General features: G+C 43.9%; 1 protein-coding gene across 2 annotated transcripts in view; it reads left to right on the top strand.

Moving 5' to 3' along the window:
• The window catches only part of GRIN3A (glutamate ionotropic receptor NMDA type subunit 3A), an 813,333-nt gene that overhangs the window by 3,019 nt on the left and 788,038 nt on the right, over positions 1-22,276 (top strand). The window lies entirely within an intron of this gene.

Raw genomic sequence — 22,276 nt, 5'->3', positions numbered from 1 at the left:
TGGTTCAGTAACACAGGGAGCCCCCAGCACCTGGCTTGTTATGTGTCCACTCTCAGTACTTCTCAATAAGGGGGCAGAGTGGCAACTCCCTGTAACATAGCTGGCATCTATCAGCTCCACATGTAGTGTCCAATCATGGGATGTTGTGGGTCAGCAACACCATTCTTAAAGAGGCACTACCCAGGTTATAGGGGGTAGTCCATGAAACATTTAGTAATGTGATGACACAAACCTATGTAAATATTTCTAGATGCTCTGATGACCGAAGAGAGCTTTAATCAAAGGGTCCAAATATTTCTTGGCTTAATATTAGACACACCTACTAAATAAATGTAATAAAGTGCATCCTTCCCGAGCCTAAAAGGACAACTTTACTTGACTTCTGTTATTTGAGCTTACAATATGTATTCTTCTGTGCAAATTTAGGCAAAGTGTTAATTTCAAATTAATCTTCTTATTCCCATAAATCTATATCACTATTTTTACAAACCACAACTTGTGTTGCATTTACTGAGCTAGGTAATAGTCAATGCATTACTGAACTCATGGCACTTAAAGGTGTGTGTGTGTGTGTGTGCATGTACATCTGTGCGTGTATGCGTGTACATGTGTGTGTTGTGTCTGCCTGTGTGCGTGCATGTGTGTATGTGGTTTGTGTGTGCATGCATGTGTGGTGTCTGTGTATGCATGTATGTATGTGCTTGTGTGAGGTGTGGTGTGTATGTGTGTGTATTTGTGTGTGATTTGTGTACATGTATGTGTTTTTGTGTGAGTTGTGTGTATATGTATGCGTGCCTGTGTGTGTGTGGCATGTGTACATGTATGTGTCTGTTGTAGTGTCTGTGCATGCCTGTATGTTTGTGTGAAGTGTGATGTGTACATACTTTACACCTATCTGGGCTATGTGCAAGTGCTACATTGAACACTATGGATAGATCTATGTATTATCTGACAGTTATGTGGAGATTTAGTTAGTGGTGTCTAGTGCTAACCAGGCTCTGTCTTGTCAGGTGGATAGACGATAGTGTGATGATCTATGTTTTTTACAGTGCCTTCTGTCACATTGTATTTGTGTCCAGATATATGATTTACATTTCAAAGTTTCCTTTTATTCCAATTGTTTAATTTTAAATGCTAAGTGTAACACTTGTATTACCATGATTCAGAAGTGTGCAAGTGTTACCTGTATGTGTGTACACACACACACATACACACACACACCAAACAAGCACAACACACCACACACAAACACACACACACACCACACACACACACACACACCACACACACACAGCACACACACACACACACACACACATACACACACACACACCACACACACACACACACACACACACACACACCACACACATGACACACACACACACACACACCACACACACAACACACAACACACACACACATACACACCACACACACACACCACACACCACACACCACACACACCACACACACACACACATACACACACACTCACTCCACACACACACACACACACATACTGTATACATATAGATATATACAGTATATAAGGATACATTTTGCATTATCAGATTGATCTCATGAATTAAATTAGTCTAGTTATTAAATTGTTAAATATCCAAAAACCTGTCCTGGCATTTACTTGCTTTGTGATGTAATATAGAAGAAAGTTTATGAAGAGTCCCTGATAAATCAGGCTTTTTCCCAGCACTTGTCCAGAAGGGTTTTATACGATGCTAGAGGAATTGATTTCATCTGGCTGGTGATGGCTAATTAAGTTTTATCTACAGCGTGTGCTTTCATTCTTCTCAACAAACCAGATGCATGATGCTTAAGGAAAGTGGTTAGAAAACAGGTGCCAATAGTGTAAAATAGGAAATGCATTGTGCTTCCCATCATTCCAATGTAATGGGCTCTCATAAAACATACAAGTGTATACAACCATACAACCCCCTGTCATAGGAATTATGATACCATATTATTTAATTCTCATTAATGAGAGCAGATGTATTAATTTTACTGAGCACCAAAGAATCATTAGCCGTTTCTATGATGGTTATTATGGCTTCCCTCATATTTATGTAGTATGAGGGTCATTTATAGCAGATATCTTTCTCCCTAGGATATTAATGAGATGTTGTAATACAGGTCATCTAGTGAGTGTTTTGGGACCCAATAAAAAGATTAAAGAGTAACCATCCTTTTATTTATTTATTCTTCATACATCAATAGCAAACAGGAACATTTGGAACCTTCTTCTTTCTCCTCCTGGACTGGCCATTCATTCTTAAAATGTTCAATTCACAGATAAAATTTGTCTTCAGTGAAAACATTTTTTCACTACTGAGATGACAGTTGGTGCTCAAACTGTTCTATGTAACTTGCAGTAGAATGTCCGTCTGCTTCTTGCTTCTTCCTCATCCTTCTCCCCAAAGCATTTTATGAGCACCAAATGTCATCTCCTATCTCAGTAATGGGAAAATGTGTCTTCACCGAATACCGATTTTACTCTGAATTAAGAGTGAAAGATCAAGCCAGGAGGAGAAGGAAACTGATTTCTCTGATAAGATATATTTCAAGTTAAAAATTTTCTTTTGTACTATTGAATCATGGAAAAATGACAATAATGATTACTCTTAAAGGATTAATCAGAAGAATCGGCAAAAAATAGTACATCAACTATTTCACTGCAGCCTTTCAGCCATTCAGAAGTAGTGTGAGAAATGGTTTAACGAGTTAATGGTTGCAGGGATTTTGACCGGGCCAGGGTTTGGGAGGGCGTCAGACTTCAGCTCCTGTTTCAGCTGGATGTGCATGAAATGCATTGCAGCACAGAAAACCGTTGGGGACCCAGGATCACACTTTGCATCGGGGCCCATCAGACGCTAGTTCCGCCACTGAGTGTGTGAAACTTAGATATGTGTCTGATTCCATTTACCATTACAACTTTGAAATACAGCCCATGACACAGAAATTAAACACTGCCAGCAATCATTATTGCTAACAGTCCTCAATTTATGTATCATAGGCTGCAACCAACTGGGTTGGATTAGATTATTTTCCAAAGTTCAAAACATGTGAAGCAGGAAACATGCAAAATAGACTTTTTTTCCAATTAATTCTACAGTATATCAACGACATTTATAGGCACAACATATTGACCCAAGACAGCTGGAGCCAAAAAGTCACATGAACTAGTAAGTAAGTGAAAAGAGGTTATTTACAAAGATGATTTCACTATGTGTCATGTTCCTGATTTTAGAGTCAAGGTCAGACTGGTGTAAAGCAACAACATGTTTTAACGTTTTTGCAACTTTCAAACAACAACTACATTAGTACCTATTGTTCACACATGTTAATCGCCTTAATTTTTCTCAACCATAGAGGCCATAAAAAATATATAAAAAATATACTGATACTCACCTCATTCCCCACATGTCTGGCACCTCCGTTACCAATTCACCAATGTCATGAGGTGCAACATGGACATGCAATGCACAGTGGTCTCTGAGATCTTCTCACAACAGGAAATCCTGGCCTAGAGTGAAAAAGTTCAAGATGCGACAGCTGAAAGAGTAGTACCAGAAGGTGATCAATGTTCCTCATTACCCACTGACCGGTCCTTAGTTTTCCTCTTATTGTCATCATGTCTCTATCCTGTTTACTTGTACTTCTGGCCATGAACGGCCTCAGATGTCATTGCGCATTGCAAGTCCACGATGTATTGACATGCAACAGTCCGTGACTTCCAAGACTTGGAAGTCACAGTCTAGAGTGAACAGGTCAGGAGATGTGGCTTGTGACTTAGTAAACAAGAGGCGCTTCTGTGGACCGGACAGTGAGCAACAAGCAGAGGAGGGGCCAGACAACACAGTAGTGAGGTGAATATGTATTTTTTGTTTGTTTTTTACATTTTACATTTATTATGCTTTGCAGTAAAGAGACCTCATAGTATAATAGAAGACATTAATTTATCTGGGAATAAATTTGCTGTGAATCAAGCTGCATGGGAAAATCTGGGCAGTTTGGTGAAGTCAAATTAAATTCAGATGTGTTCATTTTTAGTCTGTGTATGTGTCTGCCCTAAAAAATTTCTTCATCCCCAATGATTCATGTATTATTTAAAATGAATTACCAACCAGTATCATCATAATACAATTGGTTAGACTTGTTTGTAATAGTAAGCTGAACTTGTACTACCGTGTTTCCCCGACAACAAAACCTACCCCAAAAATATACCCTAGCATGCTTTTACAGGATTTTGGACTATAATATAACCCTACTCCAAAAATAAGCTCTTGTTACACTCAGGGCCAGCATTATAGGGAATAAAACTTCGCAATTTCTCAGGGCCCCCACTCTCTTAGGGACCCCAGCAGTTGTATTCCAAGGTTACGATTGTTTATGGACCTTTGATGACTTCACAGTCATGTGACATGATGCAATCCAAGGTCTGTTAATTACAAAAGCCTAAAATAGCTGAACATGAGACAGGCCGGTATGTAGGACTGGCATTAGGAGGAAAGCAAAGCAAACTGAGCAATATCACAGGCTCCCATTCTTCTAGGGCCCCCAGCATTTATATCCTGATGATAACACTGCTTTAGGACCTTTGGGACATCATATTATGTGACTAGGTTGTCACCAAAAGGTCTCTTAATTGCAGGAATCTAAAGATGAAGAGGAGACAGGCAGGTATGTTTGTGCCGTATGTGAATAGCTAGATATATAGATAGATAGATAGATAGATAGATAGATAGATAGATAGATAGATAGATAGATAGATAGATAGACACATATTACACACAGGGTTTGGAGAGTTATGTTGATGTTCCAGAATGCAATATCATTATATTTGAATAAATGTTGATTTTTTTAATCAAGAATAAATGTTGATTGTTGTTCATTGAAAAAAATAAGACATTCCCTGAAAATAAGCCCTAGCTCATTTTTTGGAGGAAAAAGCAACATATGACCCTGTTTTATTTTTGGGGAAACACAGAGTATTACCCTGCTCTCTGTGCTGGTTTTATTTGTCATGATAAAACTATGGTTTTTGTAACAATCACACTCAATCTTCAGCATGTACATTTGTGGAAACACTTGATTGACCCAAAGGCTGCTTAATCCTGAAGAAAGGTTAAGAAAGAGGAAGAACCTGGACTGCCATTGTCTTCAAGGAATCAGTCACAAAGAGCCGTATATATTTATTACAAAAAAGACTAATGATAGGAAATACAGCAAATTGGTAACTTGAATGCTCTTACAAAGGATTGTGCAGAAAGGATAAAATGTTTGGTCATTGGTGACTCCAGAGCTGGGACATCTAGCAATCACTACAGGAGGGATACAGAGCTCTCTCTTCCTCCTGGATGGTTCATCAAGACCGAAAGACACTCTTCCTCTTCAATTATTCAACAAGCCATAAAGACATTGATTGGAGCAGCAGGTTGCATAAATGGCCTCCATTGCATACACACACACACACACACACACACACACACACACACACACACACACACACACACACACACACACAATCACTTCATCTAACTGAGATCATGCAGTGTAGATAAATAGATGTTTTGCAACCCAATTTCAAGGGATCTGCCCCAGTGGTCAGATATTATTAAGTTATCCTGTAAATAGGTGATAAATGTCCTAATCATGCTTAGATTTTAAGTGAATCCACTTTTGAGAGCGTCATGCCGTGTTTCTGAGGACTGTTGGTATAAAATGTCACATACCGTGTTGTTCGCTTTATAAGATGCACCGGATTATAAGACGCACCCCAAATTTAGAAATAAAAAAAAGGTAAAAAAATAAAAAAGGGGTCCGTTTTATACTCCGGTGTTGTCTTACCGGAGGGGGGCAGCAGTGGTGGTGAAGCAGGCTCACAGGAGGCAGAGGTTGCACTGGCAGGCATGGTGGGTCAGTGGCAGCAGGCGCGGTGGGTCAGTGGCGGCAGGTGCAGTGGTGTCCATGGCGGCAGGTGCGGCGGGTCCATGGCGGCAGGTGCGGCGGGTCAGTGGTGGCAGCAGTAGCAGCAGCGGGTGAGTGGTGCAGCAGGCCGGTGCAGTGAGTGTCCCAGTGTCTGCGGTCCTGGTTCAAATGATGGCTCCTGGAGCGGTGTATGCGTAGATGGAGCTCTCATCCAAGAGCTCCATCTGCGCACGCGCTGACTCCCGGCGCCATCATTTGAAACTGGGACCGCAGACACACTAGAAATCCTGCCGTACAGCCGCCCGCATGCACAGAGTGGAGCCAGCAGGCCGCCCACCCACCTGCACAGAGAGGCAGCCGGCACCATCAGGCACCCGGCTGCCGCCCACATGCAGCCACAGGCATCTGGCTGCCGCCCGCGCACAGGCACCCGGATTCCGCCGGTACGCAGTCACAGGCGCCCGGTCGCCTGAACGCACCCGATCGCCGCACAGACAGGCACCCCAGGTAAAGCTACTGTATATTCGGATTTTAAGATGCACCCCTCATTTTCCTCCCAAATTTTTGGGATGAAAAGTGTGTCTTATTATAATCCGAAACATACAGTAATTATTGACAATAGTAATCTTTAATTTTTATAGACTGGCATGAAAAGAGTTTTGATAAACAGAAATATATAAAGATACAGATGATAAAGAATATATAAAACAGACACATAAGAGACAATATTAGATTTTAACACAAAAGCGGTCTCTTTATGAGAGGACACTCCCATTTCATAACAGTATCAAAGTCTGAAAAAATGTATTTATGGCATTTCTTCAAAAAGGAGCACAAATGTCCCAAGTGATAAATAATCTTTATTCAATAAATTTAAAACTCAACACACAATAAAAGGGATGTATACAGCAACAAAACACGAAATAGCAGCAAATAGTATATTGCACATAAATATCACAATTGGTTAAAGTGACTAGTGCTGTGCACACACTCTACAATACCACCTCCTCATTGATTATATATATATAAATAGGGCTATTCAATCAATTTTATTCTGCTCCATATAGCAAATATCCTAATGCCCATTAGAACACTCAATAAATCATCAAACTGGAGGAATGATGGTATTAGTCAATGGACTAATTATATGGTAAATAGCAAATACTGATCTATCGGCCGCCGCTGACAAGCTCCCACCGGTAGGAGACACAATAGTGTCAGTCAGGCGCCGAGTAGATCAAATGTCCAACCAATACCACCCATCACACACAGTATGTTACCTGGATCATTTAAACAAAAATCATGCTGCTAAGCCGCTTACCCCGATGTACGTTTCGCCAGATCGCTTCAACGGGAGGCATGTTAAGTGTAAAGAGTGGGCAGAATATTACATCTGTTTATCAGCATAGGTTGAGGTTGACAACATTGACGTCAGTCATATTGCGGTAACATGCTCCTGATCAGAGTGCAAAGCAGTATAACATGGAGGCCAGCATGTAGTGCAGCATCAGGGAATATCCAGTGTTACAGGCTTTTCATTTCTTATCTCTAGACTTAGCAAAATATTCAAAGGATGTTTGACTGTAATACGTCATCTGTGTTTTTCTGTCAAATTTTAGGAAATAATTATAAATATTACATAAAAGACAGTTTGCGCTAAAATGAACAAAAATAAAATAAATAAAGGGGTTGTCCACTATGATACTATGTTTTACAAATAGGTCCATTGTGGTAGAAGCCAGAAGAGAAAGCTAGATGCCTACCTCATCTAGACTGGATAGAACATCACTGCTGTAGCCATTCATTAACTGTTGATTGACTGCAGCAGTTATGTGATGCCCCCACTGGAAGAAGAAGCAATGATGGAAGTCATGAGCAGTGGGACAGATCTCCTGTTACAACTGCATAACGACCTGGGTCTTGATGTGCCCAGGATATCGCTGGCATGATCTTGTCAATCTCTGTGATTGTCGCCTGATGAATCTCTAGATTTAAAGGCAAAACTCACTGGGAGGAGCTTCAGATGAGTACTCTTCATATTGGTGTACTATTTTTGTCTCTGTTTAGGTTTTTTCTTTTTAACAGTATTATCTATTTTCAGATTATCTATGTTACATATAGGTACACTTGAACGATGATCAGGGGATACATGTTGCAATTTTAGGGTGCCAGCCTTCATGGCAGGACAAGGCTGGGACAGGGTTCAATAGGGCTAGCAAGTATAATACTCTTTTGATCAGTTTTCTCCCCACGCCTTTTCATTTTTCCCTCACCCTTATCTTGTACCATAAATCTCTACACACCGTAAGCCTATCATTTCTTAGCCCCAGTATGTATTTATTGCAAATGACAAGTTCAATTTTTGTAACTTTAATGCATATTGAATAAAGATTTATATTTTAGTTGGATTTGTTGTCGTTATTGGTCCCTTACCATGGTGCTCAAGGAAGATTCCAGCTATAACATTCGAGGTATGGAACTACGGGCAAAATAAACAGATTACATATTTGTACTGAGGAGAGGATCTAAAAATAGTTTTGAAAACTAAATCTCTCAGTTTGTTGAAAATTTGAACAGGGCTTCTATTAGCTTAAGTAGGAACCATTGCTTTAATTTAAATTCATAAATCAACAGTACACCTGAAAAATAGCAACAATGTAATATATCTTATCATTTTGCTCCTCCGTGACTCATTAGTCATTTTCAAAATTCTCATCAATTCCTGTCTCAACTCAAATTTTTATTTCGAGAAAACAGATTTCTACATTACTGAGATATAAGATGACAGTTGCTATTGATAAGATTTCATATAGACAAAAGGGGGAAAAAGAGGGGGAGATCTGACTTAAGCCTATTCCTTCTCTTCCCCCTCCCCTATACATAAAATCTTATCTGTAGCAACTGTTACCTCCTATGTGAATGAATACAGATTTTATCCGTGAATTGAGAATTTTGAGACTGAGTGATCAGTCCTGGAGGAGAAAGAAGCTGATTTCTCTGATAAAAGACATTATAAGTTGCTTGTTTTCATGTGTACTATTGATTTATGGAACATTTTAGTCCTTGAACCTTCTTTAATCATCATGATCTCAAGGTACAATACAACGTTTTTAACAAATACAATTCAACTAAAAATTCACTGCTAACAATACCCTCCGGCAAGAGACAATCATCACCCAGTCCCATTAAAGAGAGAATCTCCAAAAGACAGCACCCGATAGTGTAGAAACTGAAGCACAATGTCACTTTATGATCTCAAGATTTCATAGAAAGAATTAGAGAAAGGTAATGAAGGGTTCTCAAGGATACTCTAAATAAGAACTGTCTCTTTCTTTTGACCGCTACATAAATGGAGTCAACAGAGAACAAACCTATATGTATTATTGCTACATCAGGAAGTAAGTGTATTGTAAAGATGGTTGAGGACATCAAGGATGTGATCCCTCTCAGAACATGTTCAGAAGAGGAATGTCACAAAAGACAGCTTGTTACATAGCCACTTCTCCTCTACCCCCCATAGAGGATCATGTCTTGTGAACAGGGGGATGGGCTATTACAGATGTTGTGACTGTTGGCCTGTACGTATATACAGAAAGTGGTCAAAATATTTGAGGTGTATTCATTAAAGTTTGAGATCAACAGTTCCTTATGTTTAGGAACAAAGGCATTATTTACCAGGCTATCTGTCCATGCAGCCAAAAATACTATCAGTGAGATTTGTCAACATATTGGAGACCATATTGAGAATATAACACTTCACATCTACATATTGGTAGACACATGATTTCCCACTAAATGAATATGGGGAATAACATACGATTTATGGGTACAGATGTGAGTAGACTCTCGGGATATGTTCATAACTAGGACAGATATTAAAAAGAAAATCAAGGTAGATTTTCTCCTTTGAACTATGGCTTCCTTCAGCCTGAGTGGGCAGCTCAGTTATGACTGCTTCAACCAAAGTTTGCTCTGAAGTGATGGACGTAGTAATCTGCACAACTGATAGAAAACTACAATGATAATAAACTTGATTCTAGGCATGTAGACGGCAGTGCAATGGGGTACCCTGCACTAATAAATAAGGTGCACACACAGAATGAGAATATACCAGCACTGCAGAAATGAATGCCCCCTAGAAAGGTGACCCCTCACTAATCCCCTTTTTTTGCACATTATACCTAAAATGTATAAATGTATGCACAAACGGTACCTCTATTCGATTGGAGCATACTTAACAGACTTTAGTGTCAGCTTGCATAAAATCATTTTTGGTTTGGTAGATTGTTAAAATAGATAAGACGACAAGTATAAGTAATAGTATATGTAGCATATGTGTAATGTACATTAGACACATGTCCTTTGTTTTAAAATATATAATGTCTGTTGTAATCCTTCTAGTTTGCAACATATATTTCCACTCTTGGACCCAGACAAGCCTATAAATCAATATAAGACTGCACAAATGGAGTACAATAATGAGATATTCCTATGAATCTATGTTTCCAAGGAATATATGATTTCAGAGCCACAAACACGAACAGCTTGCGATGGGTGCTGATGAAAATCCAGGACAATATGTTGCAATATATGTGTATTAAACACTTTTTATTTTACTGAGATTCTTCACAAGGTACATGAAACATATAACTGTGCACCTGATGGAATAGTGTTTAATACTACTTGTATAATGGAGTATTTACTATTGTACAAGTCCTAGGGTTTTATCAGCCCACGTTCTCAGTAAGGGTCCATTTACACTGCAAGATAATCATGACTAAGCGATCCTAGGAATGTTCATTATCAATATTCTGGCAGCCTAAACAGCTTGCTCACCACCAAATTAATGAGTAAAATACTCATTGGTCATGGAATAATTGATCTTTTGTGCTGTATGAAATTCAGCGTTCTTCACAGTGCATAATCCTGTGTAAAAAGAACAGCTGATGTGCACAGAATGGTCTTACAGATTGTGGCTGATCGGTAGTTGTTTAGTGCCACCAGTCCATTGATGTAAATTTACCTTAAGTCCTCTTTGTGCCACTGAAGATGCAAATCCTTTGAATATACCCTTCTTGCAAGCGATGATGATCATGGACCCATAAATGGAGCAATGAAAAGCCAGGCATTCCATCTCTGTGCCTACTGGTGCTACGTCAATGGAGCTTGTGAACAGGGTTACGATGTACTTCCGATGTTATGAATGTTGGCCTGCAAGTACATAGAGGCAATGGGTAAAACATTTTCAAAAGTTGACATGGAAAAACAGTTTGAGACATAGCACTTGCAGGACTAAAGGTGTTATTTACCAGGCCGTCTATCACTTCAATAATCAATACTTGGAGAAAGTATCAGGGAATTTTTCCAACATATTGGAGACAACATTGGGGATAAAACCTAAAACAGGGGACCTCTTAAGGTGAACACAGTCATATAGAGTGCCCAATCTATAACATACTGTATTGTCACTCTGATACCCCACTTGGCTGCATATTTTTGTTTATTGCTGATATTCGTATAGAGGGAGTTGCTTGAGTCATTGTACAAAAAAATAAATTGTGTTCACTTTCTTCATACTTTGCCACAAACAAAATCCACAAAGCACCTACCTGAGCTCTATGCAATTTTTGTGCTTAGAGTGATTATGTAAGCCTTTTTTATAATCCAAAAATAATAAGTACAAAGTGCCCAAATTTCTTGCTCAATGTTTATTAGGAATAGAAGCCTATTATTTTTTTCTAAAATGAATAACAAAAAAATCCCCTTGTTAATCGCCATGACACAATCCATACTTGGGATGTGCGTTAGGAAGGAGTTAATCTGATGAAGAAGTCTGAATGCTTTTGCTTACAACCATCTCCTTGGAGACACTAGTGCTCCTATGCTCCTTCTACCCCAGCAAATCAATCAGTAGGCTGCTAATTCACATAATTACATCAGACATAGAAGTAGGGGGGGAGGAGGAACTGGCCAGAGTCTCCAAAAAGTTCAGTGTGCATACAGCTTCGTGCCTCCTTACAGCCAGAGGATGGCTAAGCAGTTCCACAAGCGCCCAAGCAATTTAGTCCCCACACCACAGTGGAAGCTCTAGCTCTGTGTCCCTTTAAATGCATTTAGTGAGCATCAAACTGTTAGAGTATCGATAGCAACTCCCAGTACTACAAAGTTAGTCTCATCTTCCAGTAACCCCCTTAGAAGGTCATGATAAGGCGAAATGCATCGTAAAGAAAACATGGACAAAATAGGGCAATTTATGTACATAAATTGCCCTATTTTGTCCATGTTTTCTTTACGATATATTATAGTGGATGAGTTTAGTTCTGCCCTTGTCAGGCCAGGAGTTAATGTAGTGCTTTTGATTACCAGTACAGACGATAAAGTGATAAAATAAAATCTTGATTTGCTGCATCAACTAGCTACGATAAAGACTACCCATGAATGATATGCTCTTAATTGTAGTCCACAATTTGGGTGAGATGGAACCAATTCTTATCCGTACACCGGTGGTGTTATCTACACTTTTGGATACACATCTGTAGACCCTTTACATGGACTGTTCTCCCACTGTGATTGACAAGTAATAAAGATTAATAACGATAAATTGACAAATAATAATAAATCTGTGATTTTGTTATTACGGTAACTGGTACCGGATATATAAATACCATCCTCTTCCATTCCTATTATAGCATTTGGGTATGTATGGCACAGATAGATATTGGCATCACTTGTTTACTTTGGTCTACCTTTAAAAACAGGTCCTGAAATGACCGCTAATCAGAAAAACTTTACTAATTGGCAATCATATTGTTCCTTCTGTTGCGCTATGTAAATTGACCCTCACTTTTATTGACAAGATCACAGTAAGCTAAGGTCAAATCTTTCAATATTATAATGGTTCTCCTAGATAATGATTAGAGTTGAGCGCGGTTCGCGGTTCGTGGTTCTCCAGTTCTAGGCTCGAGTGATTTTTGGGCTGTTCGAGATCGAACTAGAACTCGAGCTTTTTGCTAAAAGCTCGATAGTTCTAGATACGTTCGAGAACGGTTCTAGCAGTAAAAAGCAGGGCTTTTTACAGCTACAGTGTGCAGGAGCCATCGCTGGCAGCCTGCCACAAGCTGGTAACCAAGATAAACATCGGGTATCCAAGCAAAGCGCTTTGGTTAGTAACCCGATGTTTATCTTAGTTACGTGCAGGAAGCCCACACTTTCCCGCTCAGCTCGCTCCGCCCCCTCCTGCCCGCGGCATGTACACATACATACACACACACACACACACTCTCACCCCTCCCCCCCCCCCCCGCTCGGCTTACCTGCGGTGATGAAGTCCCGCCATCCCGACCTCAGCGCTGTCACTGTCCTCCATGGCCGCCGCTTGTCACATCACCTCTCGCTTCCGACCCGAGACTGACTAGCGGTGACGTCACGGACCTCTCGCGAGACTTGCTGTGAAGGCGCCGGTCATTGACCTCAGTGACAGGGGCTGTCAGTGTGCTGGAGATCAGCGCAGGTAATGTACCTCACTGACAGCAGCACTTGTCACCCCCCTGCAGTGACCTGGGCTGACCCATTGATGTTAGCTCAGGTCACTGCACTGCTCTCCCAGCCAATGGGGAACATCCTGCTCTTCATTGACTGGGACAGTGTGGATCGTCATGGCAACCCCTTGGATTACACCAGACCTGGATTTGTAATAAATTGGTTAAAGAGGGAATGTTTTGGGGAGTGTTTTTTCAAATAAAAACGTGTTTGTCGTCTATTTTTTTTTTATTACTGACTGGGTTGGTGATGTCGGGTATCTGATAGACGCCTGACCTCACCAACCCCAGGGCTTGATGCCAGGTGACATTACACATCTGGTATTAACCCCATATATTACCCCGTTTGCCACCGCACCAGGGCGCGGGATGAGCTGGGGCGAAGCACCAGGATTGGCGCATCTAATGGATGCGCCACTTCTGGGGCGGCTGCGGCCTGCTATTTTTAGGCTGGGGAGATTCCAATAACCATGGACCTCCCTAGTCTGAGAATATCAGGCCCCAGCTGTCTGCTTTACCTTGGCTGGTGATCCAATTTTGGGGGACCCCTACGTGTTTTTTTTTTAAATTATTTATTTAATTTAAAATAACAGCGTGGGGTGCCCTCAGTTTTGGATTACCAGCCAAGGTGAGGTTGCCAGCTGTGGTCTGCAGGCTGCAGCCGTCTGCTTTACCCTAGCTGGCTACAAAACTAGGGGGAACCCTACGTCATTTTTTTTTCATTTTTTTGGCTAAATACAAAGCTAAGCACCCTTAGTGCCACATGAAAGGTACCAAAGGGTGTTCCACTTTTTCTCCATTTTTTTCTCCACTTTTTCTCCACTTTTTCTCCACTTTTTCTCCATTTTTTTCTCCACTTATTCTCCACTTTTTCTCCTCTTATGCTCCACTTTTTCTCCACTTTTTCTCCACTTTTTTCTCCACTTTTTCTCCTCTTATGCTCCACTTTTTCTCCACTTTTTCTCCACTTTTTCTCCTCTTATGCTCCACTTTTTCTCCACTTTTTCTCCTCTTATGCTCCACTTTTTCTCCACTTTTTCTCCACTTTTTCTCCTCTTATGCTCCACTTTTTCTCCACTTTTTCTCCTCTTATGCTCCACTTTTTCTCCACTTTTTCTCCTCTTATGCTCCACTTTTTCTCCACTTTTTCTCCACTTTTTCTCCTCTTAATCTCCACTTTTTCTCCACTTTTTCTCCATTTTTTCTCCACTTTTTCTCCACTTTTTCTCCACTTTTTCTCCTCTTATGCTCCACTTTTTCTCCACTTTTTCTCCTCTTAATCTCCACTTTTTCTCCTCTTATGCTCCACTTTTTCTCCACTTTTTCTCCACTTTTTTCTCCACTTTTTCTCCTCTTATGCTCCACTTTTTCTCCACTTTTTTCTCCACTTTTTCTCCTCTTATGCTCCACTTTTTCTCCACTTTTTCTCCACTTTTTCTCCACTTTTTCTCCTCTTATGCTCCACTTTTTCTCCACTTTTTCTCCTCTTATGCTCCACTTTTTCTCCACTTTTTCTCCATTTTTTCTCCACTTTTTCTCCTCTTATGTTCCACTTTTTCTCCACTTTTTCTCCTCTTATGCTCCACTTTTTCTCCACTTTTTTCTCCACTTTTTTCTCCACTTTTTTCTCCACTTTTTTCTCCACTTTTTTCTCCACTTTTTTCTCCACTTTTTCTCCTCTTATGCTCCACTTTTTCTCCACTTTTTCTCCACTTTTTCTCCTCTTATGCTCCACTTTTTCTCCACTTTTTCTCCTCTTATGCTCCACTTTTTCTCCACTTTTTTCTCCACTTTTTCTCCACTTTTTCTCCGTTCTTTTTCTATGGTCAGTCTACCCATTAGCTCTGCCATGCATACTGTAGCTCTACACCTACTGCACATGTTACTTTATGATTGACATCTCTTTCGTACCAGAGCTGTCTAAGCCTACTCTGACCCCATATTTGTCATTACTATATTGTCCTTGTACTGTATTATGACATTTGTATCATGTGTTTCATTTCTTGCTGTGTTGCAATTTTTTTGCTGCATCCCAATTGTACCTCTACATTGTTCGAGTTTATGTTATTGTTCTCTCACTCTTATGTGATACTGATTATTGTCATTTTTCATGATTACATGCAGATAAGTCCAATCTGACGAAGGCTCAGGCCGAAACGTCATTTGTAACTTGTTTTGGACAAAAACATATATGCTTATGAAAAAATTTTTTTCTTAATACGGACCAATAAAGAGTGATTTTGCATTACTATCCATTGTGACTTACTGACTTAGTCTGGGAGATATAGAGTGCCGAGGTTACTCACTAATTTTATCTATTATTACCTCTGAGCACCTATATACCAGTGAGCAGAGCTTCCTCTACAGTAGTTCTCCTGATTAGGCATGCCCTTACCTCATGAGCAGGGCATTGCAGCTTTGGTAGCAACCATTACGACATGGACTCTGCTGCTGTGGACCCGGGGAGAGTGAGTGCAGATTCATTGCACCCACACTCCTCACATGAAGGGTCCGCACTCCTAGAAAATGGGGGATACGTTCCCTGAGTGTCTCCCCCCATATTCTAGACGGTCCAGAGTCGTCGTGGGACCCCTTTATTTTTTTTCTTACAATAAATTGGTGAAAGAGGAAATGTTTTGGGGACTGTTTTTTCAAATAAATTTCTTTTGTCGATTTTTTGTTTTTGTTAGTACTGACAGTTTATGATGTTGGGTATCTAATAGACGCCATGACATCACAAACTGCTGGGCTTGATCTCAGGTGACTTTACAGCTAGTATCAACCCGATTTATTACCCCGTTTGCCACTGCACCAGGGCACGGGATGAGCTGGGGTGAAGCGCCAGGATTGGCGCATCTAGTGGATGCGCCACGTCTGGGGTGCCTGCGGCCTGCTATTTTTAGGCTGTGAAGGCCCAATAACTATGGACCTTCCCACCCTGAGAATACCAGACCACAGCTGTCCGCTTTACCTTGGCTGGTGATCCAATTTGGGGGGGACCCTACTTTTATTGTGTAATTATTAATATTTATAAAATAATTATAAAAAAGAGCCTGAGGGGACCTCCACATTGGATCCCCAACCACGGTAAAGCTGCCAGCTGTGGTTTTCAGGCTACAGCCGTCTGCTTTACCCTAGCTGGCTATCAAAAATGGGGGGACCCAACGTCATTTTTTTTTTTTTAACTATTTTTTAAATAGAAAAAATTAATGGGCTTCCCTGTATTTTGATTGCCAACCAAGGTAACGGCAGGCAGATGGGGGTGGCAACCCATAGCTGTCTGCTTTATCTGCGCTGAGAATCAAAAATACCGCGGAGCGCTACGTCATTTTTTTAAAGATTTATTTTTACAGCACTGTGATGTCCAGCAATCAAAATACAGGGAAGCCCATTTTATTTTTAGTTATTTAAATAAATAATTAAAAAAAATATATATGGGCTCCCGCTGCATTTTTTGTATTGCTAGCTAAGGGTAATCCAAGCAGCTACTGGCTGCTAACCCCCACTGCTTGGTGTTACCTTCACTGGCAATGGAAAATCCAGGGAAGCATTTTTTATTTTTTTTGCCAAAAAACTACAAAAAAAGGACGTGAGCTTCGCCATATTTTTGTATGCTAGCCAGGTATAGCAGGCAGGTGCTGGAAGAGTTGGATACAGCGCCAGAAGATAGCGCTTCTATGAAAATGCCATTTTCTGAGGTGGCTGCAGACTGCAATTCGCAGCAGTGGGGCCCAGAAAGCTCAGGCCAACCGGTGGTGCGGATTCCAATCCCCAGCTGCCTAGTTGTACCTGGCTGGACACAAAAATGGGGCAAAGCCTACGTCATTTGTTTTCTAATTATTTCATGAAATTCATGAAATAATAAAAAAAAGGGCTTCCCTTTATTTTTGGTTCCCAGCCGGGTACAAATAGGCAACTGGGGGTTGGGGGCAGCCGTACCTGCCTGCTGTACCTGGCTAGCATACAAAAATATGGCGAAGCCCACATAATTTTTTCAGGGGGCAAAAAACTTCTGCATACAGTCCTGGATGGAGTATGCTGAGCCTTGTAGTTCTGCAGCTGCTGTCTGTCTGTATGGAGAAGAGCAGACAGCAGCTGCAGAACTACAAGGCTCAGCATACTCCATCCAGGACTGTATGCAGAAGTTTTTTGCCCACCAAAAAAATGACGTGGGCTTCGCCATATTTTTGTATGCTAGTGTCACGGCCAGGTGTACGGGCAGGCCCAGGAGGTGGATCCACTGGACCGAACTCCTAGATGGTAGCAAAGAGTCCGGCAGCTGGAGCACTAGAAACAGCAGAGCAGTCCTTGCACACAGGTATAGCGGAGAAGTCCCTGGGACTACGGAGTTACGGGTGGTAGTCCGGGTGACGCAGCTCAGGTTCGGAAGCCGAGATGATGTCAGGCGGGGTCCGGAACCTTGGGAGCAAGAAGACGGGTCACCGCAGGGATCCGAGGTGGTGCGGACTGTCAGGATGGCAGATGGACAGCGTTCGGGTTTCAGGATACGGCAGACTGGATGGCGAAGCAGGCACGGCTCTACAAAGAGAGATAGGTGAGTACGAGCACAGTAACACCAGGAGACCTGACTCCTAGCTCAGGGAACACGAAGATCAGGCCCCGCCCCCTTGGACAATGACCCCTTATATACCCTGTACCTGTGCAACCTCATTTCCTGTTAATGGACGCTGGCCCTTTAAGAAAGGGTCAGTGACCGCGCGCGCGCCCTAATGCGCATGCGCGCCGCCCGGGTGCCAGAAGCCAGGGAAGGAGGCTGCGAGGAGGACGCAGGGGAGCCGGCCAGGTCCAGGGAAGCTGTCGGGCGCCGGGATCGGGGGCCCGGAGCCCTGGGACGGACGGAATCCGGTGACTGGGGAGCGGAGAGCGTGGCAGGTGAGCCGGGGAACGGGGGTGAGGACCCGGGGAGCGTGACAGTACCCCCCCCCCCACGCCCCCCTCCCCGCAACCGGGACATGAAGGCACGGATAAGAGGAGTGCCCACGTTCTCCCTGGGCTCCCAAGACCTATCCTCAGGACCATACCCTTCCCAGTCCACCAGGAAGAACTGCCGACCTCGTACGGTCTTCATGGCCACGATATCCCTTACCGCATAGATGTCATCATCGGCAATAGGAGGAGGGGCCGGACTGGCAGCAGCGGAGAAGGGACCAAGGACAACCGGCTTGAGCAGAGAGACGTGGAAGGAGTTGGGTATCCTCATCGTGGCCGGGAGCTGTAGCTTGTAGGATACCTCATTGATCTTGCTGAGGACCTTAAACGGCCCGATGTAGCGAGGACCCAGCTTGTAGGAAGGTATCTTCAATCGGATGTACTGGGAAGCAAGCCAGACCAGGTCACCAGGAGAGAAACACGGAGGATCCAGACGTCTCTTGTCAGCGTGTTTCTTCATCCGCTGGGAAGCGCGCCCAAGGGACGCTTTGACAGAGTCCCAAATGGTAGCAAAGTCACGAACTGCAGTATCAGCAGCCGGAACATCCGATGAAGGGGATATAGGCAACGGGACGGAGGGTTGAAGTCCGTAAACTACATGGAAGGGAGATTTGGAGGACGACTCACTGATGTGGTGGTTATGTGAGAATTCAGCCCAAGGTAGAAGCGTGGACCAGTCGTCGTGATGGGCGTTGACGTAGTGACGTAAGAAGGAGGTCAAGATTTGATTGACCCTCTCCACTTGGCCATTAGACTGAGGATGGTAAGCAGAAGAAAAGTCCAGAGTCACACCCAGATGTTTGCAGAGCGCCCTCCAGAAGCGGGAGGTAAACTGAGTTCCTCGGTCGGACACGATGTGGGATGGGAAACCATGCAAGCGGAAGATGTGATGTATATAGGCTTCCGCGAGTTCCTGAGCAGAGGGCAGTCCAGCCATAGGGACGAAGTGAGCCATTTTGGAGAACCGGTCCACCACGACCCATATGACTGTGTGTCCAGAGGATAATGGCAAGTCCGTAATAAAATCCATCGCTATGTGTTGCCACGGAATTGTGGGTATCGGCAGAGGCAGAAGACGGCCATAGGGCAGGTGTTTGGGCGTCTTGTTCCTGGCACAAGAGGAGCAGGCAGAGACAAAAGCAGCGACGTCCGTGCGAAGGGATGGCCACCAATAATGGCGTACAATCGCACCCCATGTTCTCTTCTGGCCTGCATGACCGGCTGTTTTCGAGGCATGACCCCAGTGTAACACCTTTTGCCTGTCAGTCTCAGAGACATAGGTCTTTCCGGGCGGTATCTGGGCCAGGGTGACAGGGGCCACCGGAATAATCTTGCTAGGAGGGATGATAGGCTGGGTAGTCTCTTCCTCCTGCTCCATGGGCATGAAAGACCTAGACAAGGCATCCGCACGTACATTCTTGTCTGCGGGTCGGAAATGGAGCTGGAAGTCGAACCTGGCAAAGAATAAGGACCACCTGGCTTGCCGTGGGTTCAGTCGCTGAGCGGACCGTAGGTATTCCAGGTTCTTGTGGTCCGTGTAGATAATCACGGGGTACACTGCTCCTTCCAGGAGGTAGCGCCATTCCTCCAGAGCCAGTTTGACCGCCAATAGTTCTCGGTCACCGATGGTGTAATTACGTTCAGGTGCAGAGAAGCTCTTGGAGAAGAAACCGCATGTAACCATCTTCCCGGAGGAGGACTTTTGCATGAGCACTGCTCCGGCTCCCGAGGAGGAGGCATCCACCTCCAAGGTGAACTGGCGGTTTAACTCCGGACGGTGGAGTACAGGAGCGGAGGCAAATGCTCGCTTCAGTGAGCAAAACGCGGCGTCGGCCGCAGGTGACCAGTTCTTTGGATTAGCCTCCTTTTTGGTCAAAGCGGAGAGAGGAGCAGTCAGGGCAGAGAAGTGAGGGATGAACTGGCGGTAGTAGTTGGCAAATCCCAGGAACCGTTGGATTGCCTTTAGTCCAGAAGGGGGAGGCCAGTTGAGTATGGAGGACACCTTCTTAGGATCCATTTGCAGTCCAGTACCCGAGATGATGTATCCCAGGAAAGGGAGAGAAGACTGCTCAAAGACACACTTCTCATATTTGGCGTATAGACGATTCTCTCTCAGTCGTTGTAGGACCAGCTGGACGTTCTCTCTGTGGGTCTGGAGGTCCGGAGAGTAGATAAGGATGTCATCCAGATACACTACTACACAGACGTAGAGGAGGTCCCGGAAGATGTCGTTCACCAATTCTTGGAAGACTGCTGGTGCATTACATAGGCCGAAGGGCATCACGCAGTATTCATAGTGCCCATCGCGAGTATTAAACGCGGTCTTCCATTCGTCCCCAGAGCGGATACGAACTAGGTTGTAAGCACCCCGAAGATCCAGTTTGGTGAACACACGGGCTCCTCTGAGCCGGTCGAACAATTCGGGGATGAGCGGCAGAGGGTACTTGTTCTTTACGGTGATCTGATTCAGACCCCGGTAGTCGATGCAGGGGCGTAGGTCACCCTCTTTCTTCTTAACGAAGAAGAAGCCCGCTCCCGCAGGAGAGGAGGATCTCCGGATGAATCCCTTAGCCAGGCTCTCTGTGATGTAGGTAGACATGGCCCTGGTTTCGGCTGGGGACAACGGATATATCCGTCCTCGAGGTGGTGTTGTTCCTGGGAGCAGGTCGATGGCACAATCGTAGGGACGGTGTGGCGGAAGTACCTCAGACTCCTTCTTGTCGAAAACGTCTGCGAAGGACCAATAGGCCGAGGGCAGTTCCGGTAGGTTCTCTGGAACCGGAGGTCGTCGGATGTGTGGTATGGACTTCAGACACTTCTCATGACAAGAAGGACCCCATCGGGTGATTTCGCCAGTACCCCAGCTGACTGAGGGTTCGTGTGTCCGCAACCAGGGAAGTCCCAGCAGGATTTGATGGGACATGTGTGGAAGGACGTAGAGAGAGATGTTCTCGGTGTGCAGGGCACCGATACGTAGTTCGACCGGTCTGGTGACCCAGGAGATGGTATCAGAGAGGGGTCTCCCATCCACAGAGGCTATCACGAGGGGTTTGTCAAGTGGAGTAACAGGCAGCTGGTACTTGTCCACCGTGGCCTGCTGAATGAAATTGCCTGCTGCCCCGGAATCGAGGTATGCCTCAGCCGTGAACCGTGTCTCTCCCGTTGACACTTGCACAGTCCACATAACCGGGTCTGAGAGAGTCCCAGCACCTAGGGTGGCCTCTCCTACCAACCCTAGGCTTTGGAGTTTCCCGGCCTCTCTGGACAGGCGCGTAGCAGGTGTGTGCCCTCTCCGCAGTAAAAGCAGAGGCCCTTGGCGAGCCGCTCTGCTCGACGCTGTTCAGACTGTCGTACTCGGTCAATCTGCATGGGCTCGTGGACGGGAATCCCAGCTGTTGATGACTGAGGTGCGGAGGACTTCTGGGGAGGTGAGGAATGCCGTACCGGTCGTCTCTCACGAGACAGCTCTTTAGAGCGCTCCTGAAAACGAATGTCCACTCGAGTAGCCAGGGCAATCAGGGCATCTAGGGTGGAGGGCAAGTCACGACCCGCCAACTCATCTTTGATGCGACTCGAGAGTCCCTCCCAGAAGGCGGCTGTCAGGGCCTCATTATTCCACCCGAGTTCAGAAGCCAAAGTGCGGAAACGGATGGCGTATTGGCCCACCGTCAGTGTTCCTTGACGTAGGCGGAGAAGTGATGAGGCAGACGCAGAGGCGCGTCCCGGCTCGTCAAAGGTACTGCGAAAGGCCTGCAGGAACTCTCGAAGGTTCTTGGTCACGGGGTCCTCCTTCTCCCACAAGGGGTTCATCCACGCCAGTGCCTCGCCCTCTAGGTGGGACA

Source organism: Anomaloglossus baeobatrachus, chromosome 1, assembly GCF_048569485.1.
Source record: "Anomaloglossus baeobatrachus isolate aAnoBae1 chromosome 1, aAnoBae1.hap1, whole genome shotgun sequence".
Lineage (NCBI taxonomy): Eukaryota > Metazoa > Chordata > Amphibia > Anura > Aromobatidae > Anomaloglossus > Anomaloglossus baeobatrachus.
This window is presented reverse-complemented; position numbering and strand designations above follow the sequence as displayed.